The following is a 23,910-nucleotide window of genomic DNA, read 5'->3' on the forward strand; positions in this document are numbered from 1 at the left end:
ATAAGGATACTGAAAAAACGCCGGGGAGGCCTATAATAAGCGGTATAGACTCCCTTTTTTTCACGTATAGGCGAATATTTGGACGTTTATCTGCAGCCATTAGTAAATAAATACCCTTCACACCTCAAAGATAGCAAGCACCTTATTAATTTATTGAAAACTTTACCACATGAAGATGAAGTGATCCTCGCTACAGTAGATGTAGAATCACTGTACACAAACATAAATCAGGAGGATGCACTATCGGCTGTAAAATGGGCATTGGAGGACCAACACTAATGAAAGAAGACCAAAAGAAGTTCCTTTTAAAGTTATTGAAAATAGCTATGAACAGCAATTACTTCTGGAATCAAGGAGGCTACTATAGACAACACCAGGGAGTGGCAATGGGAGCCAAATATGCTCCGAGTGTGGCAAATTTATTTTTAAGTAAGTGGGAGGATGAAGAGATTTTTAAACATCAGAAAAAGGAACTAAAGATGTATAAAAGATTTATTGATGATGTTTTTATTATTTGGACGGGAACAGAAGATGCTTTAAAACCCTTCTTACAAGAAATAAACATTAATCAATACCAGATAAAATTTACAGGAACATGGAGCAAGAAAGAAGTACATTTTTTGGACCTCTCCATACAGCAAGATGATCAGGGTATATGCACTAAAACGCACTTTAAAGCCACCGATAGAAATAGCTACATCCCCACGCATAGCAGCCACCACCCAAATTGGATTAGGGGAATACCCAAAGGCCAGATGTTAAGAATCAAACGAAACTGTGGAAATAAAGAAACTTGTGAGAACCAGATAAATATGCTAATTGATAGATTTGAGGAAAAGGGATATAAACGAGAAGAATTGGAGAAAACAAAGGAGATAATCCAAAATATGGATATAGAAAAATTATTAGAAGAAAAACCAAAAGAAAATAAAGAACAGGCACTTACCTTTATTACAAAGTTTAACACCAGGTACAAAGAATTTGAAAATATCGTGCGCAAACACTGGCCCATACTCTTAAGGGATGAACAGTTAAAGGAGGTAATCCCTAAGAAACCGAGATTTGTATACAGACGAGGTCCAAATCTTAGGGACAAATTAGTGAAAAATGTCCCAGAACCCCCAAAACAACTCTTCACGTTTTTGGACTAGAAGGGATTCTACACACGTGGTAGATGTAAACCGTGTAGAACATCTAAAAGCAGAAAACGTAGAACTCTGGAATTCCAATCAAATGTGACGAATAAGGAATATAAAATAAAGAACCTTATAACATGTCAAAGTACGCATGTTACATACTTATTGTCCTGCCCTTGTAACCTACAGTATGTGGGACGTACCACAAGACAACTTAAAGTCAGATTGGGGGAGCATATTGATAACATAAAGAAGGGATTTAAATATCACAGCGTGTCAAATCATTTTCGCTTGAAACACAATAGAAACCCCAATTTTCTATCTTTTTGTGGTATTGATGTAATTGAGCCACACTGGAGAGGCAAAAACATGCGTATTGCAATATCCAGGAACGAGTCCAGATGGATTTATGAGTTATGCACTTTACAGCCAAAAGGGTTAAACATAGATATGGATATAAACTGTTTTATATCTAATCCATAGTTTTACTATTAAAATTAGAGGTCTTACTCCTGTTATTAATAATATTTTAATTTCTCTATTAAACAACTTATGCCTGGTCTTTTAACAATAATAATTTTAATAAAAATAAATATAAATATGCAATACCTTATATTTTATATTTTAAAATTAATTTTAATAAAGTCATTATTTTATAATATATATTTAAAATTGATCTCAGGGGCACTACTACCATTTATTTAATAATTAGGATAATATTATTATTTTTAATATAAAAAGTTTTAATAAATTTTAAAAACAAAATGAAGTCTTATATAACATGTATTGTATATTATATTGTGGATGGAGGGACAAGCGGAGGTTTCATGGCAAAAAGTAATATTGATTAAAAATCATCAAAGCCACTTTATATAGTGATGCCCCGAATGAAAATTGAGTACGGGGACACAGAAGGCTCCTTCCGGTATCGCAATGGTGTAGAGGAGGAGACATGCACGCCCTCACCAAGTCCCACCGACTAGTAGGCACGGCATTAGATGAATTTGCTGTATAAAGGGGCGTAGAGAGGAAGTGCGTCCATAGCCTTTGAGAACATCACCGGATGTGACGAAACGCGTCAAGACGTGGACCGCACAACGTGGCTCACCATTGGAACGCAAGCCCGATTTACCTCCGCTCGCCACTCTGCATGGTTTTACCGATTGTCACGGATATCATTGCAATAGATCCTTGCCGGATCTTGCTGAATTTCTGTTATCTCCCTATTTTGGGAATAAACTTTTGATATACAATATCACACTATCTGGAGCCTCTATCTTTTTTTCATATTAACACCACAAGCTGTCTTGTGAACTGCGAGGAAGGAAAAATCATCAGCAGCATAGGAGGACCTTAAATGGAACTTGCCATTTAAGCTTGATTGGTCTCAGTGCTGTAAGGTATATGAGACCCACTACATCTGGTAAGTTACCCATTTTATAAAGTGCTACATGGGAAGAAGGCATCTAGCACCTGCACCTTATCAATCACAGTTTGAATTTTTATAAAAGCACTTGCACAATCTTTTAGAAAAAGAACTATCACGGAACTTTGTTAAATATTTTTATATTTTTTGATATTCACATATATATATATATTTTTGCAATACAAGATGGACTTGAATTAATTTATGTATGGATTTGCATAATTTTGGATATTGGATTGGCACATAATTTGCACATTTGCACTTACATTTGTGAATTTACATATTTTATATTTATTTTATATATATAATTGCACAATTTTATGTTTTATAATTTTAGCAAGCGCGGTAGATAGCCCTATTTTTAGGACTATTTTTTCTCATTTATACTGTCAGTATGCCAGGAAACCAGACCAAATGGGAATGTAGGTAAAATAAAGCAGTTTATTGAGGCAAACAACAATAAACCCACAGCAAGTGTGAGGAAGCAAGATCAGGAACAAGCCGGGGTCAATTCCAGAAGCGAGTAGTCATCCAAGCCGGGGTCAAGTCCAGAAGCGGGAAGTCTGCCAATACGGGGTCATCTGACGATGCGGGGTTGTCTGCTGATGCGGGGTCGAGAGCCAGGAGAGGGGTCAGCCAAGCCAGATCATACATGGAGGAGCACAGAGAATAGAAGACTGGTAGCAGAGATGCACCTTGGAGCACAAATGCAAGGGCAAGGATTGCAACTCATCAGGTGATAGATATAGTCAGGTGTGCAGCATCATCACTGTGCATTGACCAGGCAGCAGGCAAGTGATGATGCAATCAGAGTTTATAAGAGGCAGCAGTCTGCACATGTCCAAGATGGCTGCCAACAGGAGGGCAAGGTAAGACTTTGACAATGTCTCCTTATGCCAACATAAAAGATACACAAGATTAAAGTAGAGTGTGTCTAATGAATTTTATTAGATTTTGGGTTTTTAACATTTTTTTTTTTTGTTTTTAGTTAAGGGTGTCAGGAATGATTGTTCCTGTTGCTATATCAATCATAATAAGATAACACACATGACTAAGGTATTAAATATGGCTTGTGCTTAACTGCTATACCAAAAATCCCACCCCTTCCAGTATAATAACCACACCACAACAAATTGGAGTTAATTGACGATAGCAGCCTATTTATTAACAAAAAATTAACTGACCCATAACATAAACACCTGAACATACAGTGCATAAAAGGAAAATGGAGCAACGAGGTCCTAATAGGCATCAGAACACAGCCAGTACCTGCATGTAACTCCTAAGGCCTCCAGCCGCAAAATCACTGACTAGGGGACAACTCACAGATACACATACACCAATTGGGAGCCATACCTCAGACAGGTCCCTACACCATACCTGTTTGTGCCCATATGAACCTAAAAAGACCTTGCACCCCGTCAGTCGCCAAACCAGGCTCCTCGCAACACACCAAACTACCAAACCCAAAATACCAACAAATTGCAGGACGAGAGGGTGGGAAGTTGTTCCCTGTTTGCTGACCTCTGGCAAAAGACCACCCCACCCAACTATGCAACCACACACCCCCAGAACTTCATTCATCCCTGATCATGCCCCAATCAGATAACTTTCTTTCTTCAACAACCACCAGACTTTTATTACCCCTCCTATACCCAAACCTCTCTAACCCCTGTCATGCCAAGCCCTCCGTCTATTTCTTTCTTTTATTTTACTCCGAGCCTCTCAGATTCTCACTTTAATTCTACCTTATCACACTGAAAATGACAGGAAGAATATTATTAGATTCTATAGACACAGATACAATATAATTTGAGATATGTTATAAGGAAGGGAAGACCCGAGCATGTGTTGTTCTATGCTCATTGCACCAGTAATCCCATAGCTCTGTGAAAGGATAACATTTTGATATATTTGACGTGACATTGTCACCTTTTATGTGAAGAAAACCAGCAAATAATAAGAATTTCAATCCTATATAGTAGTATACTTCGATTAGGGCAGTTTTGTAATTAGACTGGCTTTCTCTGTAATCGTCATGCTTTCTTTTAATTGTTATGGTCTTATCCTCTGTCTACACAGAAAAATCTATCACTTGTGACGGAGAGAAAATCAGAAACATTCACATATATATGTGTAGAAGACGTATGGGATGCTGCAATGCAGAACTAAAGTCACAATATCAACCTCCTTTCCAAGGGCTCAATGTTCACAAGGGGCTTCTCCCCACCTTCTTTTGGCTGCCATTATTCAGTCGTCTTGATTGTCTGTCTGTCTGTCATGGAATTAAATAACTTCTTCACATGTGCAGTCATCGTGACACAAAAGGACCATGCTGCATGCATGCACAAGCGTGTACATGCCACAGAAGACTGCATGTCTCCTGTAATAAATAGCCTGCCTACTTATAAGCTATTTAAAGTTGCCTTTAATTCTGCTTCTATTTTAATTACATAGTTAAATATAGTTGTAGCACCCTCCTAGGTAGGTGCTAGGTAAAGCATAGAGTGGCCCTGTCCGCTTATCAGGAGGGACTGATCTGTTGTTAGTTAGCCTGTCACATGCTTCCAGGTGTGACCTGTTGAGTCTGGAGAGTCTCCCCACTGTATCCAATGAGGGACCTTGTTGGACAGTGGAGGAAATCTAGCCAATAACACACCAGGGCTTATGACTGTCACAGTGGGTGGACATTGCTGCGCTGCATCCTGGAATTGGGAATAATTCAGGAGGGGGCATGTGACAGGGTGTCTTTTGGCGGGAGCAAAGTCCCAGGAGGAGGTGGACGGCTGTCTTTCCTCCTGCTGAAGTGAGGAAGGTGGTCCAGGCAGTCGGCCTAGGGACCAGGGGTTGAGCTGTGCTGCAGAAGGATCCAGTGCGCTGACCAAGTGGAGCTGCTGGCAGACTACTTCTGGAAAAACAGTGTCCTGAGTACTTAAGCATCTGCCCAGGGGTCTGCCTAAGAGAGGGGACCACTCCAGAGGGGTCAAGGGGATAAAGGAGCCAGCTAAACCAGAGTGATACAGTAAAGGGGATGCCAAGTTGTCAAGCCCTGAAGATCAGGGGGTAAAGGGGGTGCCAGGAAGGGCCCTGAAGTCTCAGCAATACAGTCTACCTTAAACATTAGCTACCTCAGGAACCTTTAAGGATTCTTTCACAGCCAAGGGCAAAGTGAAACAGCGGCCTAGTCGTGACTAGCTCAACATAGCGTTAACCAGCGTTAATTAGCATTTAACCAGCGTTTATCCGCACTTTTCTGGATCGTCCTGCCTTTTGCGCATAGTTCAGTTCAGTTGGAGTATCCCACTCATTCCTTCTCCTATCCAAGTTCCTAATAAAACATAAATACCAAAGAAACCGGGCTGGTCCTTGTTTGAGGTAAAAACACTTGGAAATATGTCAGAATGTTCTGCTGTTGCTAATGATAGCCCAGGGGAACCCACACTCAGCAGCTCCCATGGGAGTAGTGCTACATAGTTAAATAGTTGGCAAGACTGAATAAGGACACCAGTGCATCCACGTAAGTGTGTGTGTGTTTGTGTGGTGTCCATATCCCTGTACAATGCACTTGCTAGGAAGCACATCTAAAAGTTTTTTTTTTATTTATTTGCAATCACTAATACCACCAACTTTAGAAGGGAGTTCCTCATCCGTACTTGTCTAACAGTAAAGAACCCCCTATGCAGTTTAACATTAACTGCTTCACTTCCAGCTTCATCGTGTGGCCACGTGTCTTCTTTAGACACCTTAGGTTAAATAGTTTTAAACAAATCTTAAAGTTAAACTAAAGTCTTTTTTTTTTTTTTTTTTTTGTTAAAAATAATAAACATGTCATACTTACCTGTGGTTGCCAGTGGTTTTGCACAGAGCAGCCCAGATCCTCCTCTACTGGGGTCCCTCTTCTGTTATCCTGGTCCCTCCCTCCTGTAGAGTGCCCCCACGGCAAGCAGGTTGCTATGGGGCACACAAGCTAAGTCACAGCTTCCTGTGTCCATTCAGACATGCAGCTGCAGCCGTGCCCCGTCACCTCTCTCTCCTCATTGACTAACTGACTTTGATTGACAGCAGTGGGAGTGAATGGCAGGCAGCAGAGACACTCCTGCAACATTGCTGGATCGAGATGGGCTCAGGTAAGTATAAGGGGAGCTGAGGGAGGCTGCAGCACACAGAAGAATGCATTAGGATTAAAAAAAAAAAAAAAACTTCTGACTTTACAACCACTTTAATTGAAGATCTGCAATCAACCAAAACATTTTCCACTGTGAGATAAAATTACTTATATTTGAAAAGTGACATGGCCAGTATCTAGCCAAATCTTGAAATTCTCTATCTCTCTATTTTCAAGGCTAACAGGTCAAAGGGATTAGACAACCTCCTCCCTGCTAGAAGTAAATCTTTCATTGCAGGACAGTGGAAGTTGTAAAGCATTAGCATGACCTACATCAGCTAACTAATCCATGGGGAAGTACTGTGTGGAAGAGTTATTTAAAGTCAATACAAATGATAACGTTGAAATGCAAGGTGCATTAACTTATGATGACCAATTACCTTGCAATTCATATTTAAATCAGATTTTTATCATTTAATTATGAGGAATTGTCAAGAACTACTTTACCTTGCACTTTTGTGTTTTATTGAATATGTACATTTCTCTCTTAATCAATATTTTACAAAATTAGTAGCTGAACAAACTAGGATAGTGTGCGTTTTAGAAAAAAACACAACATGCAGACCAAACTGATGTTTACAGTATTTTAATCTTATGAAAGCATTGCTTTTGTCGGAAAAGCTTACAAGGTTCTTTGTGAGATCTATAATATGTTGCTAGGAAAAAAGGAGAAATAGCACTTACCTAATTAAGACACAGAAGCTTGTGTCTGTCACTGTCTTCCAATCTTATTTTCTTCACTCTAAGTACACTGAATTGCACTTACACACGTTCATCCACCCAGAACATTGCAGGTACCGAAGCTATATTACAATAATAGAAATTATTTATTGGACACTTAAGCTTGAATAAGGTTTTAAAGTGGACATCACAGCACAATTAAAAGAAAAGAAAAAGTGCAGTATTTGTGTTTATTATGTGTACATTTCCCCATGCTGTATTCTTTTAAAGATCATACAAGTACAAAAAAAAAAAAATACCTGTTCATGTCACAAAAATGCACTCCGCTTTGCTGACAACACACAGCAGTTTTGTGGATTAAAGTGATTGTAAAGTCTTGTTTTTTTTTTTTTTTTTTTAAATAAAAAACATGGTATACTTACCTCCTCTGCGCAGTTGGTTTTGCACAGAGTGGTCTGAATCCTCCTCTTCTTGGGTCCCTTTTTGTTGCTCCTAGCTCCTCCCTCCTGATGAGTGCCTCCACAGGAAGAAGCTTGCTATGGGGGCACCTGAGCCAAGCTGCAGCTCCCTGTGTCCATTCAGACATGGAGCTGCGGTTTTGCCCCCCCTTCTTTCCTAATTGGCGAACTGACTTTGATTGACAGATCCCGCCGCTGTGTCTCAGCCAATCAGGAGGGAGAGTCCCGGACGGCCGAGGGACACGTGGACATCGCTGCACAGAGATGGGGCTCAGGTAAGTATTAGGGGGGATGCTGCACATAGAAGGCTTTTTATCTTAAGATAAAAAAAACTTCTGGCTTTCTTCCTGGAGAATGTTCTTGATCTGGCCAACTGTTGTGTAGGGTGTTTTCTTCACCAGGGAAAGAATTCTTCGGTCATCCACCACAGTTGTTCCGTGGTCTTCTGGGTGTTTTGGTGTTGCTGAGCTCACCGGTGCGTTCTTTCTTTTTAAGGATGGTCCAAACAGTTGATTTGGCCACACGTATTGTTTTTGCTATCTCTCTGATGGGTTTGTTTTGTTTTTTCAGCCTAATGATGGCTTGCTTTGCTGATAGTGACAGCTCTTTGGATCTCATATTGAGAGTTGACAGCAACAGATTCCAAATCCAAATGAACTCTGGACCTTTTATCTGCTCCTTGTAAATGGGATAATGAGGGAATAACACACACCTGGCCTGAGCAGCCAATTGTCCCATTACTTTTGGTCCCTTAAAAAGTGGGAGGCACATATGCAAACTGTTGTAATTCCTACACTGTTCACCTGATTTGGATGTAAATGCCCTCAAATTAAAGCTGAAAGTCTGCAGTTAACACACATCTTGTTTGTTCCATTTCAAATACATTGTGGTGGTGTATAGAGCCAAAAAGATTAGAATTGTGTCAATGTCTCAATATTTATGGACCTGACCGTATAGTAGGTCAAGCAACTGTGTACAACAATTGTCTCTACATAGGGAGCGATAATATATAATGGTACTTGGTTTGTGTGCCTGTTTCAATACAGAACAAGTCATAGTGTAATTGACAACAGTAACTCTCAGTAGATAATATAAAAAATGTACATAAACACTCACATATAAATGACATCAAAACTAAGAAGAACAGTGAAGTAGATGGGGGAAGGGAGGAGGGGGTTAGGGTAGGTCAGGTTCTGTGAACATAAATTATAGCACTCAGGGGCAAGATTTAAAGAGGTCAGGGTTCAAAACGTACATCAGGGCTCTGTTAAGGTTGTGTTGTACTCATATTTCCTGCCAGAGGTTTACAACAATTTTACATTTCAAACTCTTTGATTTTATCAGGTCATATAAAAAGTCCAGAATTCAGTTTTAAGTGATAACTTGAAATAAAGCTAATGAATTTCTAAACCTCCCAAATATTGCAAAATATTACAAGACCTCATTACTGAAAAAGACTTTAGACTGGACATGTCATAAATCTCAACAGCAATAGGTGGTTTTTGAAGAAGTTCTTACAGGCCAAAAACTTAGCATAATGCTCTGATTGTATAGGTCACACAGGAATCTACCTATAACTACTGTCTCCACAACTATCACTACACTTGGAATTTAGGCATTGGTAACCGACCCCCCACCCTCCCAAGCCACTACTAGACAACCCCCAATTTCCTCCAGGTCCAGATGATCTAGATGAGAGAGCTTTACAAAACTAGGCTACAGCGGGCTTGCTGCAACTCTAAAATCTTACCAATTGATCTCCCAGAAAAAAATAAATAGATAGGGGTGCACGCCCCCAGACTTTTGGCAAAAGTTTAAACTCTGTAACTTTGTCAAGAGCCTCTCAAGACCATTATTACACCCAGACTCCCTATAACTGGTAGAAAAACTATTCTTGACTATATAAGGTCCCTCTCACAGCATTTTGCTGTTGTACAAACTACTTCTAGCAATTGTACATTTAAAATCTCTGGCCTTCCTAGCCCTCTGGGAGCAGGAATTGTCTCACATCTGCTCTGATTAAACTGATCCAAAATCTTTTTACCTCATACTTCCTCTATCAATATATCAGAGAGCAACTATAAACTCTTAGCTCTTTGAAATAGAGACCCAGTGCACTTAAGTAAGTGGGAAACTTTAGTTTCTCCAATGTGGAGAGATGTGAACTAGAACCTAGTACTAGGGATGGCCTTGTGGTTCGCCCAGCGGTCGGTTCGCGGCGAATTTTGCTTGTTCACTACCCGCCAACTTTGCGAACACATGGTATTGTTCGCGGCGGCCATATTTGTTTACACTGGGGAGAACTTTGACCCATGACACAGCCGTCCGGTGGAACGGGACAGCCAATTGAAACATTTCAGCACATGGACATGCCCCCTACCTTATAAATAGACCAGAGCTGGCAGCCATTTCACATTCTGCTTTTTGTCAGCATAGGGAGAGGTTGGCTGTGCGCATCAGGGACAGATTGCCAGACACAAATAGCTCTGTTAAGATCCACAAAAGTCCTTTTGAGGACTGGTATTTGGTACAGGTCTACTACACTTTCTTTTTAGTTTAGGGACAGATATGCTGTGTTCATCAGGGACAGATCGAGATTGGCAGTGTCACAAATTGCTCTGTTAATGTCCACAAAAGTCATGTTAAGGGCTGCTATATATTTGGTATAGGTGTGCAGTTTTTCAGTTTAGGGACAGGTATCCAGTGTGCTCCAGGGACAGAGATCAGCAGTGACACAAATCGCTCTGTTAATGTCCACAAAAGTCATTTCAAGGGCTGCTATTTATTCGGTATAGGTGTGCAGTGCACTATATAGGGGTGTAATCCACGGTATAATATACTTTGTAATATAGAAAGGATATTCTAATGGATTTGTATTGTGCACTGTGCAGCATTGTGACTGGTGTGATGACTGAGCATTGCTGCAGCAATACTACAAATAGTGACAAAAGCACTTTTAATGTATTATAACTGGTGTGATAGACCAGTGGCCCCCCAATACCACAGATTGAAGTGGGGTGTTATCTGAGTATACTTTTACAAGTGTATTTGTGTCCTGCAACAATATTGCCTATTTTGCTGTGTTAACTCTGCTACACACAGTGCCAAACTCACTGGCCAATTTTTTGAACAACTGGTGTGATAGACCAGTGGCCCCCCAATACCACATATTAAAGTGAGGTGTTATTTAACAGTATACTTTTCTAAGAGTGTATTTTAGTCCTGCAAAAAATTGGCCTCTTTAGCTGTGTTTACTCTGCTACACACAGTGACAACAGTTACTGGCCAATTATTTGTAAAACTGGTGTAATAAACCTGTGGCCCCCCAATACCACAGATTGAAGTAGGGTGCTATCTGAGTATACTTTTACAAGTGTATTTGTGTCCTACAACAATATTGCCTCTTTTGCTGCGTTAACTCTGATACACACAGTGCCAAACTCCCTGGCCAATTTTTTGAACAACTGGTGTGATAGACCAGTGGCCCCCAAATACCACATATTGAAGTGGGGTGTTATCTGAGTATACTTTTACAAGTGTATTTGTGTCCTGCAACAATATTGCCTCTTTTGCTGTGTTAACTCTGCTACACACATTGCCAAACTCACTGGCCAATTTTTTTAACAACTGGTGTGATAGACCAGTGGCCCCCCCAATACCACATATTGAAGTGGGTGTTATTTAACAGTATACTTTTCTAAGAGTGTATTTTAGTCCTGCAAAAATTTGGCCTCTTTTGCTGTGTTAACTGTGCTACACACAGTAACAACAGTTACTGGCTAATTATGTGTAGAACTGTTGTGATAAAACTGTGGCCCCCCCAATACCACAGATTGAAGCGGGGTGTTATCTGAGTATACTTTTCTAAGTGTATTTGTGTCCTGCAACATTATTGCCTCTTTTGCTGTGTTAACTCTGATACACAGTGCCAAACTCACTGGCCAATTTTTTTTAACAACTGGTGTGATAAACCAGTGGCCCCCCAATACCACATATTGAAGTGGGGTGTTATCTGAGTATACTTTCATAAGTGTATTTGTGTACTGCAAAAATATTGCCTCTTTTGCTGCGTTAAGTCTGATACACACAGTGCCAAACTCACTGGCCAATTTTTTGAACAACTGGTGTGATAAACCAGTGGCCCCCCAATATCACATATTGAAGTGGGGTGTTATTTAACATTATACTTTTCTAAGAGTGTATTTTAGTCCTTCAAAAATGTGGCCTCGTTTGCTGTGTTAACTGTGCTACACACAGTGACAACAGTTACTGGCCAATTATTTGTAGAACTGGTGTGATAAACCTGTGGCCCCCCAATACCACAGATTGACGCGGGGTGTTATATACCTTTTTCCAGATATACTGCGATTCTCTAGAGACTTTTGTCACAGGGTAATTTAAAAACATGACAGGCAGAGGAAGAGGCAGACACTTACGCAGGGGTGGTAGGGGTAGGGCAGTAGCAGTAGACCGGAGCCAAAGTGTGAAGTTTCAGAAGGTGCGTTCGATTACGTCAAAGGACGCACCAGACTTGGTTGAGTGGCTCACTCAGCCTTTCTCTTCTGCACCCTTCTCATCCTCTCTATCTGCACCCTCTTCATCCTCTGCTGTGTGCACCCCAAAGACACCACCACCACATACCCTCTGCTTGAGTCACTGGAATTATTTTCCGACCCATCACAAGACATTTGCAATGCGCAGCCATTCTTGGCATCGGATCAGGAAGAGGAGGTGGCAACAACCACCACTCAGCAGTCTGACGGCAGTACCCAGATCAGCCCAAGGAGGTTGGTCCCTACTCCGAGATCTCAAATGTTAGTGGTGGGGAAGGTGACGTGGATGATGATGTGTCTATGGATGTCACGTGGGTGGCCACAAGAGAGGAAGAGGAGGAGAGTTCAGAGGGAGAGATGGACCGGCAGATAGGGAGGAGAGTCAGGCAGAACTTGCATTGCACAAGAGGTACAAAGCAGACTGCAAATGTATCAAGAGCGAGCCATCAACCATATACAATCACATCTGGCACTCCCAGGATGTGGGCACATGGCTCTGCAGTGTGTGCTTTTTTAAATGTGTCCGTTGCTGACAACAGTGTTGCCATCTGCAGCCTTTGCAGTCAATGCATAAGTCGCGGTAAGCCCAACACTCACCTAGGGACAACCGCCTTAAGTAGGCCCCTGAACTCCCATCACCGAGCCCAGTGGGAGCAACACCGTCAGAACCCACAAAGCCACACTCCAGGCTCTCACCGTCCAGCCTCTTCTCCTTCTCCTCTCTCCTCACAATTGTCCTCCACTCCACCTTCCGTCACGCTGTTCTGGAAAAAGGCAGGCTTCTGTGGCCAAAATGTTGGAGCGGAAAAAAATGATGACGCCGGATAACCCTCTAGCCCAACGTTTGACTGCTGGCTTGTCGTAACTGATAGCCCGCCAACTACTGCCATATCAACTGGTGGACTCGGAGGCCTTTCGTAAATTTGTGGCCATTGGAACACCACAATGGAAGGTCCCAGGCAGGAAATATTTCTCACAGAAGGGCATTCCAGAGCTGTATGGCCATGTTCAGCGGCAAGTGAATATATCTCTGGCACACAGTGTTGGTGCCAAGATACATCTGACGACAGACACATGGTCTAGCAAACACGGGCAGGGAAGGTATATCACTTTTACTGCCCACTGGGTGAACCTTCTGACGGCCGCCAAGCATGTAACCCGTGGCACCCGTGTAGATTTGGTTGTACCGTCACGGATTGCATGCAGGCCTGCCTCTTCTTCTACTCCTCCTTCTCCAACCTCTCTCCTCCTCAGCTGACTCCTCCTTTTCTGCTGCTACCGTCTCTTCCGCTGCGCCGCCCAAGATCCCCAGAACCTATTCCACATGCCAGGTGAGACGTTGCCATGCTGTGCTGCGTCTGTTGTGCCTGGAAGCCAAGAGCCAAACTGGTCCTACACTCCTTTCAGCTTTGCGTTCACAGGCAGATCAGTGGCTGACACTTCTCAATTTGACAGTTGGTAAAGTGGTGTGCGACAACGGTGCCAATCTGCTGAGCGCGCTGAAACAGGGCAAAATAACACATGTGCCATACATGGCACACGTCCTGAACTTGGTCGTGCAGCGATTCATTGCCAAATACACTGGGGTCCAGGATGTCTTGCGGCAGGCCAGGAAAATCTCAGGCCATTTTTAGAAGATCTTACACAGCCATGGCTCGCCTTGCTGACATCAATCGGTGACACAACCTGCCCGTCAGGCGTCTTATTTGTGACTGTCCAACGTGATGGAACTCAACGTTGCATAAGCTTGATAGGCTGCTCCAGCAGAAATGTGCAGGTAACGAGTACCTGTACGAACTCTGCGGCAGGACAGGTTCTGGGGTGCTTGGGTTTTTTTCACCTCGCCAGTGGACGCATGCAGACTTCTGCGGCCATTCGATGAGATCACCAAACTGGTCAGTCACGGCCAGGGCACCACCAGTGACATTGTACCTTACGCCTTCTTTCTGGAGCATGCATTGCGTTGTGTCATTGATCAAGCCGTCGAGGAGCAGGAGCAGGAAGATGAGGAAGTCGCAATGTTGGATGAATTCCCAGGGGGAGGTACTCCATCTGAGACAATTGAACAACAGGAGTCTGAAGAGGAGTCAGAGGAGGCTGGTGCTCGGGGGGGATGAGGAGGAGCAAGAAGAGCATGCTTTAAACCTTTCTGGGATCCCTGGTGTTATTCGTGGATGGGGGGAGGAGAACGAGGATGACATTATCCTGGATGATGAGCTGGAAGCACTACAGGCCACTACACCGCTTCCAGTTGAGTGCGAATGGGGGCCTTCATGCTCCAGTGTTTTAAGGGGGACCCCCGTATAAAAAGCATAAAGGCTGTGAAGCTGCAATTCATGGTTCAGTGGGAGGCCGACCTGCAGGAGGGCATTGAGCTGGTCGACTGGCGAAATATGGCTCAAGCCGCCTCCAAATCATTGATGAATACCTCCATTATTGAAGCGAACTACAAAGTATTGTTGCGCTGGTATATGGTGCCGGCGAGAATCTCGAAGTTTGTACCTGGCGCATCTTCTTTGTGTTTCCGTGGCTGCGGTCAGGAAGGAACCATGTTCCATATCTGGTGGCAATGCCCTAAGGCGCGCCGTTATTGGATTAGGGTATATAACTTTATATACACCCTTACGCAAGTAAACCTGCCTAAATCCCCTCAGCAAGCTTTGCTGGGGTTGAAGGTGGATGCTGCCGCGGGGGCACAGAGAAGGCTTATTTCGTTTATTTTCACGGCTGCCAAGGTAACGCTAGCACGATCCTGGAGATCCCCAGTTCTGCCGTTCGACCAGCTCCGCCATAAACTTACATGGATAATGCTCAATGAACGTATGTCGGCCATGTTAAATGATAAAATGAAACAGTTTGATAAGGTGTGGGAGCCATGGCTCCGTTATCATACCGGAAGTGGCTAATGGAGTCTGGGGCATCGGGAGTTCGGGGACGGGGGGGGGGTGCTGGGCGGGGTCCTGCTAAATTTTCTTCCTATTACCTTCTTTCTTTCTTCTCTCTTGCTATTCCTTCCTTCTTATTTTTATCTCTTTAGCCTTATGGGCATGTACCGTTAGCTCATTTACATCTTCCAATGTTTATACCCTATGGGCAGTTATATGGGCAGCACTGGGGTCAGATTATGGCAGTGGGCTGAATGACCTGTATTGTTTTTTGTGTTTTTTTTTTTACCTGCTGCACTGGGAGGCTTGTGATCCCATTGCCGGTCCTGCTTGGGTATTGTCAGGTACCCGGTTACACTACATATCAATATGTCAATTTTTCACGATGTATGGAATATGTTACGCAAAGACTGCCTATACTACCAGAACTTTCTTCTTCAACATTTATGCATTGTAATTGTAGTAGGATACTTGAAGCTGTTATGCTTATGTTGACGGTACTCTTTTCTGTACCTTTGAAATTTCTGTTTGTCAATTTCTCATGAAAACCTTCAATAAAAATTATTGATAAAAAAAAAAAAAAAGCATAAAGGCCAAGGACCAGTACTGGGTGGCAACGTACTTAGACCCCCGGTACAAACAAAAAATGGCGGAAATGTTACAACATTTCCAGGACAGCACTTCCAGGTCTTGCTGCGGGAAATGCTGCATTCTGCTTTTGCGTGCACTGGCAGAGGAATTTCCAGTCACAGAGACACAGTTGCGGGTAGCAATCCAACAGCGCCTGCAAGAAGAAGGCCGTTTTAAGATGTCTTGGTCACTTCAGATATGAGATCCTTCCCTCAGCCGAACCATCGACAGTTGTACTCCGGATCCAGCATCAGGGAACACCTAGACCGACAGATTTCCAATTAAATTGGGTTAAAGGCCGATGTGGATCCTCTGAGGAGTGATGAACCCCTGGACTACTGGGTGGGCAGGCTTGACCTCTGGCCAGAGCTTGCACAATTTGCAATGGAACTGTTGGCTTGCCCCCCGTCCAGTGTCCTCTTCGAAAGGATGTTCAGCGCAGCAGGGGGGATCGTGACCTTATGATAAGAGCACTCGCCTAGCTCATGACAGTGTAGACTACCTCACATTTATATAAATGAATGAGGCATGGATCTCTGAGGAATTCAACACATGTGACCAGTAGACCATGTTTCATTGAAATTCCTCATGACAGGCCACAAATATCCGCCAGACGGCCATCCACCCACAACAATTCCTGGTTCTTGTCTTCGCTAAATACAGCTGCATAAAAGGCATTTCATGTCCATGGAATGCCACATTTTTGGGGCCTTCCATGGCCGACAATTATTTTTTCTGTGAATGCCTAATCTACCTCCAGCCACCAAATACTACGTTCTTTGCTGTCAGGTAAACCCATGTGGGCTAATTTTTGGGGCCAATACTGGCCTACACTTACTTCTGTATCCTGTGAATGCCTAATGTACCTTCAGCCACAGAATACCACATTCTTAACTGTCAGGTAAACCCATGTGAGCTAATTTTTGGGGCCTATACTGGTCGACACTTACTTCTGTATCCTGTGAATGCCTAATGTACCTCCAGCCACCAAATACTATGTTCTTTGCTGTCAGGTAAACCCATGTGGTCTAATTTTTGGGGCCTATACTGGCCGACACTTACTTCTGTATCCTGTGAATGCCTAATGTACCTTCAGCCACAAAATACAACATTCTTAGCTGTCAGGTAAACCCATGTGGGCTAATTTTTGGGGCCTTATATGGCCGACACTTACTTATTTATCCTGTAAATGCCTAATGTACCTTCAGCCACAGAATACAACGTTCTTAGCTGTCAGGTAAACGCATGTGGGCTAATTTTTGGGGCCTGGAATGGCTGACACTTACTTCTTTATCCTGTGAATGCCTTATTTTTCAGACTGGAATTGAAAATCAATGGGTCTGTAAACGTTCCACCAAATTGTGAAATGGATGCGGACCCATTTTACAGATGTGTGAATGGACCCTATATGTATTTGACATGTATTTTCCGGCTGCTGTCAGTTCTGGCTGATTTATGAAAAAAAAATTTTTTTGCTGTAAAAAAAAAAAACATTTTTTTTTAGGGCAACTTTTCCTATTGCAATACTTCTGTTATGACATTGTCCATGTGCTGGGACTATTTGTGCACAGCTAGTAAGTCTTTTGTGGCCTCAAATATGACCTAAAGGTTTTTAACATTCGCCTCCGATTAAAGTCAATGGGGCCCGCCGCAAACTTGCAGTTCGCTGACTTTTGAGAAAATTTGCGGCTGACGTTCGCGAACCGCCCCGGCCGATGTTCGTCCATCACTACCTAGTACCCTCTCCCACATTTGATTGATGTGCCCACATACTGAACCTTACTGGAAATAGATCACTGACCCCAGGGAAATCACTGGCTACATGTTAAAAACTCTAACCCCTGCAAGTCTTTACTGGAAGCAGTCCCCGACCCAATTTTTAACAAAAACATGCTATATTATTTATTAATCACTGTAGACATGAGAAGACCTACTGAATACAGGTAATACATATGGGGTATTTCCAGATTACCCTACAATGTGGCTGAACCATTCTACTGATAATTACAAATTAAATTCAAAGTTCATGATATGTGTTAGTAGTAGCTGAAGCAAGAAACCTATGAAAAGAAAAAAATGTTAGAATCAGATTTTTTTACCACTTAAGATTTGGAAAATAGGGTGGAGGAATATGAAGGATAATTATAAATGGAAACAGTGGAAAGCAAAATAATTAAAAGTGTATCAGAGCCTGTGAAGAGTGTTCTTTATAGCCACTACATTTTATTGAATTTTCTACAACCCAATAATTAAAACAATATAGACTATAATAGTAATTTACAAAAAGGCTTTCTTCCAAATAAGGGATTATACTGAGTTTTTTTTTTTTTTCTTTATATTATTGGCAGCATACGAACCAACTTTGATGACACTGTTGAAGACACTTTGTGAAAGCAATCTAGACATGAACATTCAATCAAGACACAATCCCACTTTACTTTATTGCTGCAGCTAAAGCCATTATACCAAAAGACACCAGCTACAGAAAAAAGCTCTGGATGATAAAAAATGTAAAGACAACAACTCGTGCTTTAATGAGTGCAGAAGAAAACATGTGAAAGTCATGATACCACTTGACTGATAAACCTGATCAAGTGGCACAGGAGAAATGATTAGAGTATGGAAAGGAGTCTAAGATGTGTGTTCATTTTTTCTCAGTGGAGATGACACGCACATCACTTCTTCAAAGCCAAGTAAACCAGCATCAACTGCTTTAAAAAAAAATATTATAAAAAAAATTAGATAGCAAGTAAATATTTTTGACAGCTTGTATTGTCTCTATGCTGAGAGTACAGAGAGACAAGCATCCTTATTGTTTGCGTCTCTTTTCACATCAAAAAAAGGCTTCGGCTCAATCTGTAGTATTCCTAATATATATATAAAAAAAAAATTGGATTGTAGTTTTCAAGATCAAGATATTCTACACAATAAATGTTTAGTTAGTCTTCTTGGTATATACCATCATGCTATCATAATTCTCAGATTCTGTTGCAGAATTCAGAAAGGCCAATTTTTCTGATCCTCTCGTTTACTAGATACAGGAACAAAATGCATGGGTTCCTGGTAAGAGCACATAAGAGTGCATGTCATAATCAATCTATGTTTCTTTTTTTTAAACTTCTTTACCATCGAGTTGATTACATATCCTTGACAGTAGGAGCTACCAAGCAGCAATTGATAGTTTGGAATCATCTTTACATCTTTATGACACTATTGGATGCTTATTTTTTCCTAAAATTGCACCAGCATTTTCCTAAACTACTTACTACATGGATGCTTATTGTTTCATAAAACCCTTAATTTACAAGGTTCATAAAATTAACCACTTTACCACCGGAGGATTTTGCTGTCTTCCGTCCAGGCCACTTTTTGCGATTCGGCGCTGTGCGACTTTAACTGACAATTGCGCGGTCGTGCGATGCCGTACCCAAACGAAATTTACGTCCTTTTTTTCCCCACAAACAGAGCTTTCTTTTGGTGGTATTTGATCACCTGTGTGATTTTTACTTTTTGCGCTATAAACAAAAAAAGAGAGTTTATTTTGAAAAAATAACAATATTTTTCACATTTTTTTATATGAAATTCCCCCCCCCAAAAAATGTAAAAATCAAATTTTTCTTAAATTTTTGGCCAATTTGTTTTATGCTACCTATGTTTAGTAAAAAAAAATCGCAATAAGCGTATTTTGATTGGTTTGCGCAAAAGTTATTGCGTTTACTAACTAAGGGAAAGATTTCTGTCATTTTTGGTGTTTTTTTTTTAACGCGTAATGGCGGTGATCTGCGATTTTTTTTGCGGGACTGCGACATTGCGGCGGACAGATCGGACCCTTGACTGACATTTTTGACACTTTTGGGGGTACCAGTGACATTTCTACAGTAATCAGTGCTATATATATGCACTGTTACTGTAAAAATGACACTGGCAGGGAAGGGATTAATTTTATTGGAGAGGGAGGGGTTAATGTATGCCTGGTGCTTACTGACGTGTGGGGGGGAGGTGACTGTGTGACAGAAGGACAGATCGGATGTCCAGCTATGCTGAACACTCCGATCTGTCAGTCCCTGTCACTATGGAGATCCGCCCGCTGTGTTTACACACAGCGGGCGGATCTCCAGACTCGATCCCCGACGATCGGGGCAGAGCAGCAGCAATCGCCGCTGCTCCTCCCCTGGCCCGACTCCCGCTGTGAATGAACACAGCGGGAGCGCGCCTCCAGCGGCGCGCGAGCGCCGCCCACAAGGGGCGGAGTCCAGCGACATAGGTCTACGTCGCTGGACGGGATCGCGGCACTTTGCCGCAGTAGCCTCCATGTGAGCGGGGCTAAAGTGGTTAATGGAACTCCTAATTCATAAAGTTGCTCTCCCACTTTCCAGTACAACCTTGTACCACAGATATGATAACTTATGGCCTACGGTACACAGTACTAGCTATCAATACCTTACCATCACACTTCATCTCCACTCCACACTTAAGCTGGATACACACTATACAAATTTTGTTGTTAGATTTCCTTTAGATTAAAGGCCCGTACACACGTACCGATCGTCGGCATACAAACGTCGGTGGACGAAGGATCTGCCGATTGTACGCGTGTTAGTATGGTGCCTCCGACAGATGTCTGCGCACAATCCGCGGACAAAAGTCTTTCTTGCAAACATGAAAATTTTTGTATGCCGACACCAGAACGGACGATTGTTCGCCTGTCAGTACACAATTCGGCCGACAGACCGCAGATTTGCAAGACTGGGCATGCTCAGAAAATAGAAAACACAGGGAAAGTTAACCATTACATGACATCACTTCTGCAGTCGGCGGACAAAATTCTTGTGCTGTCCTTGTGCTGTCTTTGCACTTTTCAGCAGACACCGACATCCCGGGGAGAAAAGAGGAACATTTGTATGCCGACCATCGGTACGTGTGTACGGGGCTTTACCTTCAACTATGTAGTGCAAGGGCCTGCCTGATTTGATTTCATACAAATTTAAAGTGTTTAGGTTTAACCTCATTTTATATGGTTTTGGTAAATCTAAAGGAAAAAAATCTAAAGTAAATTGTATAGTGTGTATCCAGCTTTATTCCCATAGTCTATGCACACAGAAGTTGTACTACTCGACCCACTGTAACAAACACCTCAACTTGAAAATATAAAGTAAGTTGTTGTATTTTTATTATATTTTGTCCTGTGATTCCTAGGTAATTTGTTCGGCAATGTATAAAAGAGGACCTGAACTTTAAAAGTGAAGATATTTTATGTTGTAGAGAATATTTAGAAATTTTGATTGACCCTAAGCAGTACCCTAAAAAAAATGACCTTTCCTTTTGAATTCCCCCTAGTTCACCGTTAACAACATTTTCCAAAAACCTCCCTATGCATTACAGCTTCCTCAGTACATAAAAATGATTATAAACATTCATTTTATTTTTTTTTAAATAAAAAAACCTGTCTGTACTTATCTGCTCTGTGCAATGGTTTTGCCCAGAGCTGGCGCTCCAGGCCCTTCTGCTTCTGGGGGGCACCTGTGTGGGCTGACTCCTGAGTCCCACTGCTGCGGCCATTGACACAGACAGCGGGACTCGGCCCCACCCCCCACTCCAGTGTCACAGCTTTTGATTCACAGCATCAGGAGCCAATAGATCCAGTGGCGTAGCGTGGGGGGGGGGGGTGCAGGGGGGGCGGCCGCACCGGGCGCAACATCTGGGGGGGGGCTCATCCGCTCCGCACTGTCCGCAGTGTCATGTCAGATGTCACTGAGTCACTCCCTCTGTCATAGGCTGGCCGCCGCCGCCCGCTGAGTCTGCTCTCGACTCTGCCCCTGGCTCACTCTCACTGCTTCGGCTTGGCAGCTCGGCCGCTCGGCTCCCTAATCCGATCCAGTCGGCGCCGCCCACTGTAGAGTGGTGGGGGGGGAGACAGGCCAGGCGTGCAGTGCGGAGATGGACTGTCTGGGGGAGGGACTAACCCGCAGCGGCCGCCCAGCGCAGCGTGGGAGACGGGAGAGAAAAACCACACCAGGCCAGCAGCAGAAGAAGCCGGCGCGACGAGGAGGAGGAGGATGATAGGAGAGGAGTCACAACAGGACAGGAGTCAGCAATTTCAGCAAAGAAGGTAGGTGAGAGCCTGGTGACAGTGGTGCTGCAGCAGGAGGAAAACCTAGCCTGGGGTCGGTCGAGACAGGTGAAAAAAAGGTAGGAGTAGTGTACTGGCTGTACTAGTCACTGTCTGACTGAGAAGACTATGTAATGGGGATCTATTTTAAGGGGAACCTGGCCTGCTGTAAGGGGGGGAGATCTAAATGTGGGACGGGACCTCACCTCACTTCACCCTGGCCTGCTTTAAGGGGACGATCTATATGGGGGCCCCAGACTTAACCTCACCCTGGCCTGCTGTAAGGGGGGATCTATATGGGGGACCTCACCCAGGCCTGCTGTAAGGGGGGATCTATATGGGGGACCTGATCCCCCATATAGATCCCCCTTACAGTAGGCCAGGGTGAGGTCCCCCATATAGATCCCCCCTTACAACAGGCCAGGGTGAGGTTAGGTCTGGGGTCCCCCATATAGATCCCCCCTTGCAGCAGGCCAGGGTCCGGACCTCACCTCACCCTGGCCTACTGTAAGGGGGGGGTCTATATGGGGGACCTCACCCTGGCCTGCTGTAAGGGGATCTATATGGGGGACCTCCTCCTGGCCTGCTGTAAGAGGGATCTATATGGGGGACCTCACCCTGGCCTGCTGTAAGGGGGATCTATATGGGGGACCTGGGATCTATATGGGTGACCTCACCCTGGCCTGCTTTAAGGGGGGATCTATGTGGGGGACCAGGTCCCCCATATAGATCCCCCCTTACAGCAGACCAGGGTGAGGTCCCCCATATAGATTCCCACCTTACAGCAGGCCAGGGTGAGGTGAGGTCCAGGGTCCCCCACATTGATCCCCCTCACCCTGGCCTACTGTAAGGGGGGTGATCTATATGGGGGATGGGACCTCACCTCACCTCACCCTGGCCTGCTGTAAGGGGGATCTATATGGGGGACCTCACCTCACCCTGGCCTGCTGTAAGGGGGGATCTATATGGGGGACCTCACCTCACCCTGGCCTGCTGTAAGGGGGGAATCTATATGGGGGACCTCACCCTGACCTGCTGTAAAAGAGGATCTATGGGGGACCTGCCCTGGCCTGCTCTAAAGGGGGATCTATGGGGACCCTGCTCTAAGGGGGAACTATGCCATAGATCCCCCTTTAGAGCAGGATCCACATAGATCCCCTTTAGAGCAGGCCAGGGTCCCTATAGATCCCCATTAGAGCAGGCCAGGGTCCCCATAGATCCCCCTTTAGAGCAGGGTCCCCATAGATTCCCCACTTTAGAGAAATGTCCCCATAGACTATATGGGGACCATTCTCTAAAGGGGGATCTATGGGGACCCTGCTCTAAAAGGTGATCTATGGAGACCCTTCTCTAAAGGAGTTTCTATGGGGGACCCTGCTCTAAAGAATACATGTGCTTAGGGGTAAGGGTTTCTTTAACTAATCTAGTGGAAGAGACTCAAGTGCTAAAATCCCGCGGGTTAGGGGGCGCAAATTACTTGCCTTGCCCCGGGTGCTGACAACCCATGCTACGCCACTGAATAGATCCTCCTGCTATCAATCTGTCCAATGAGGAGAGCGACTGCAGCTGGAGCCGCTGCACTTGTGCACATCGCTGCATTGGATAAGGCTCAGGTAAGAAAAAGGGGGGGGGGAGCTGCAGCACAGAAGGTTTTTCTCCTTATTGCATAGAATAAAAAACCTTAAAGCGGTTTAAAAGTCAGTTTTATCCTAATCAATTCTATGCATTAAGATAAAAAGCCTTCTGTGTGCAGAAGCCCCCCTCAGCCCCCTAATACTTATCTGAGCCCATCTCTATCCAGCGATGTTCATGAGTGCTTCAGCCGTCCAGGACACTCTCTCCTGATTGGCTGAGACACAGTTGTGGC

This window comes from Pelophylax lessonae, assembly GCF_965119305.1.
Source record: "Pelophylax lessonae genome assembly, chromosome: 2".
Classification (NCBI taxonomy): Eukaryota; Metazoa; Chordata; class Amphibia; order Anura; family Ranidae; genus Pelophylax; species Pelophylax lessonae.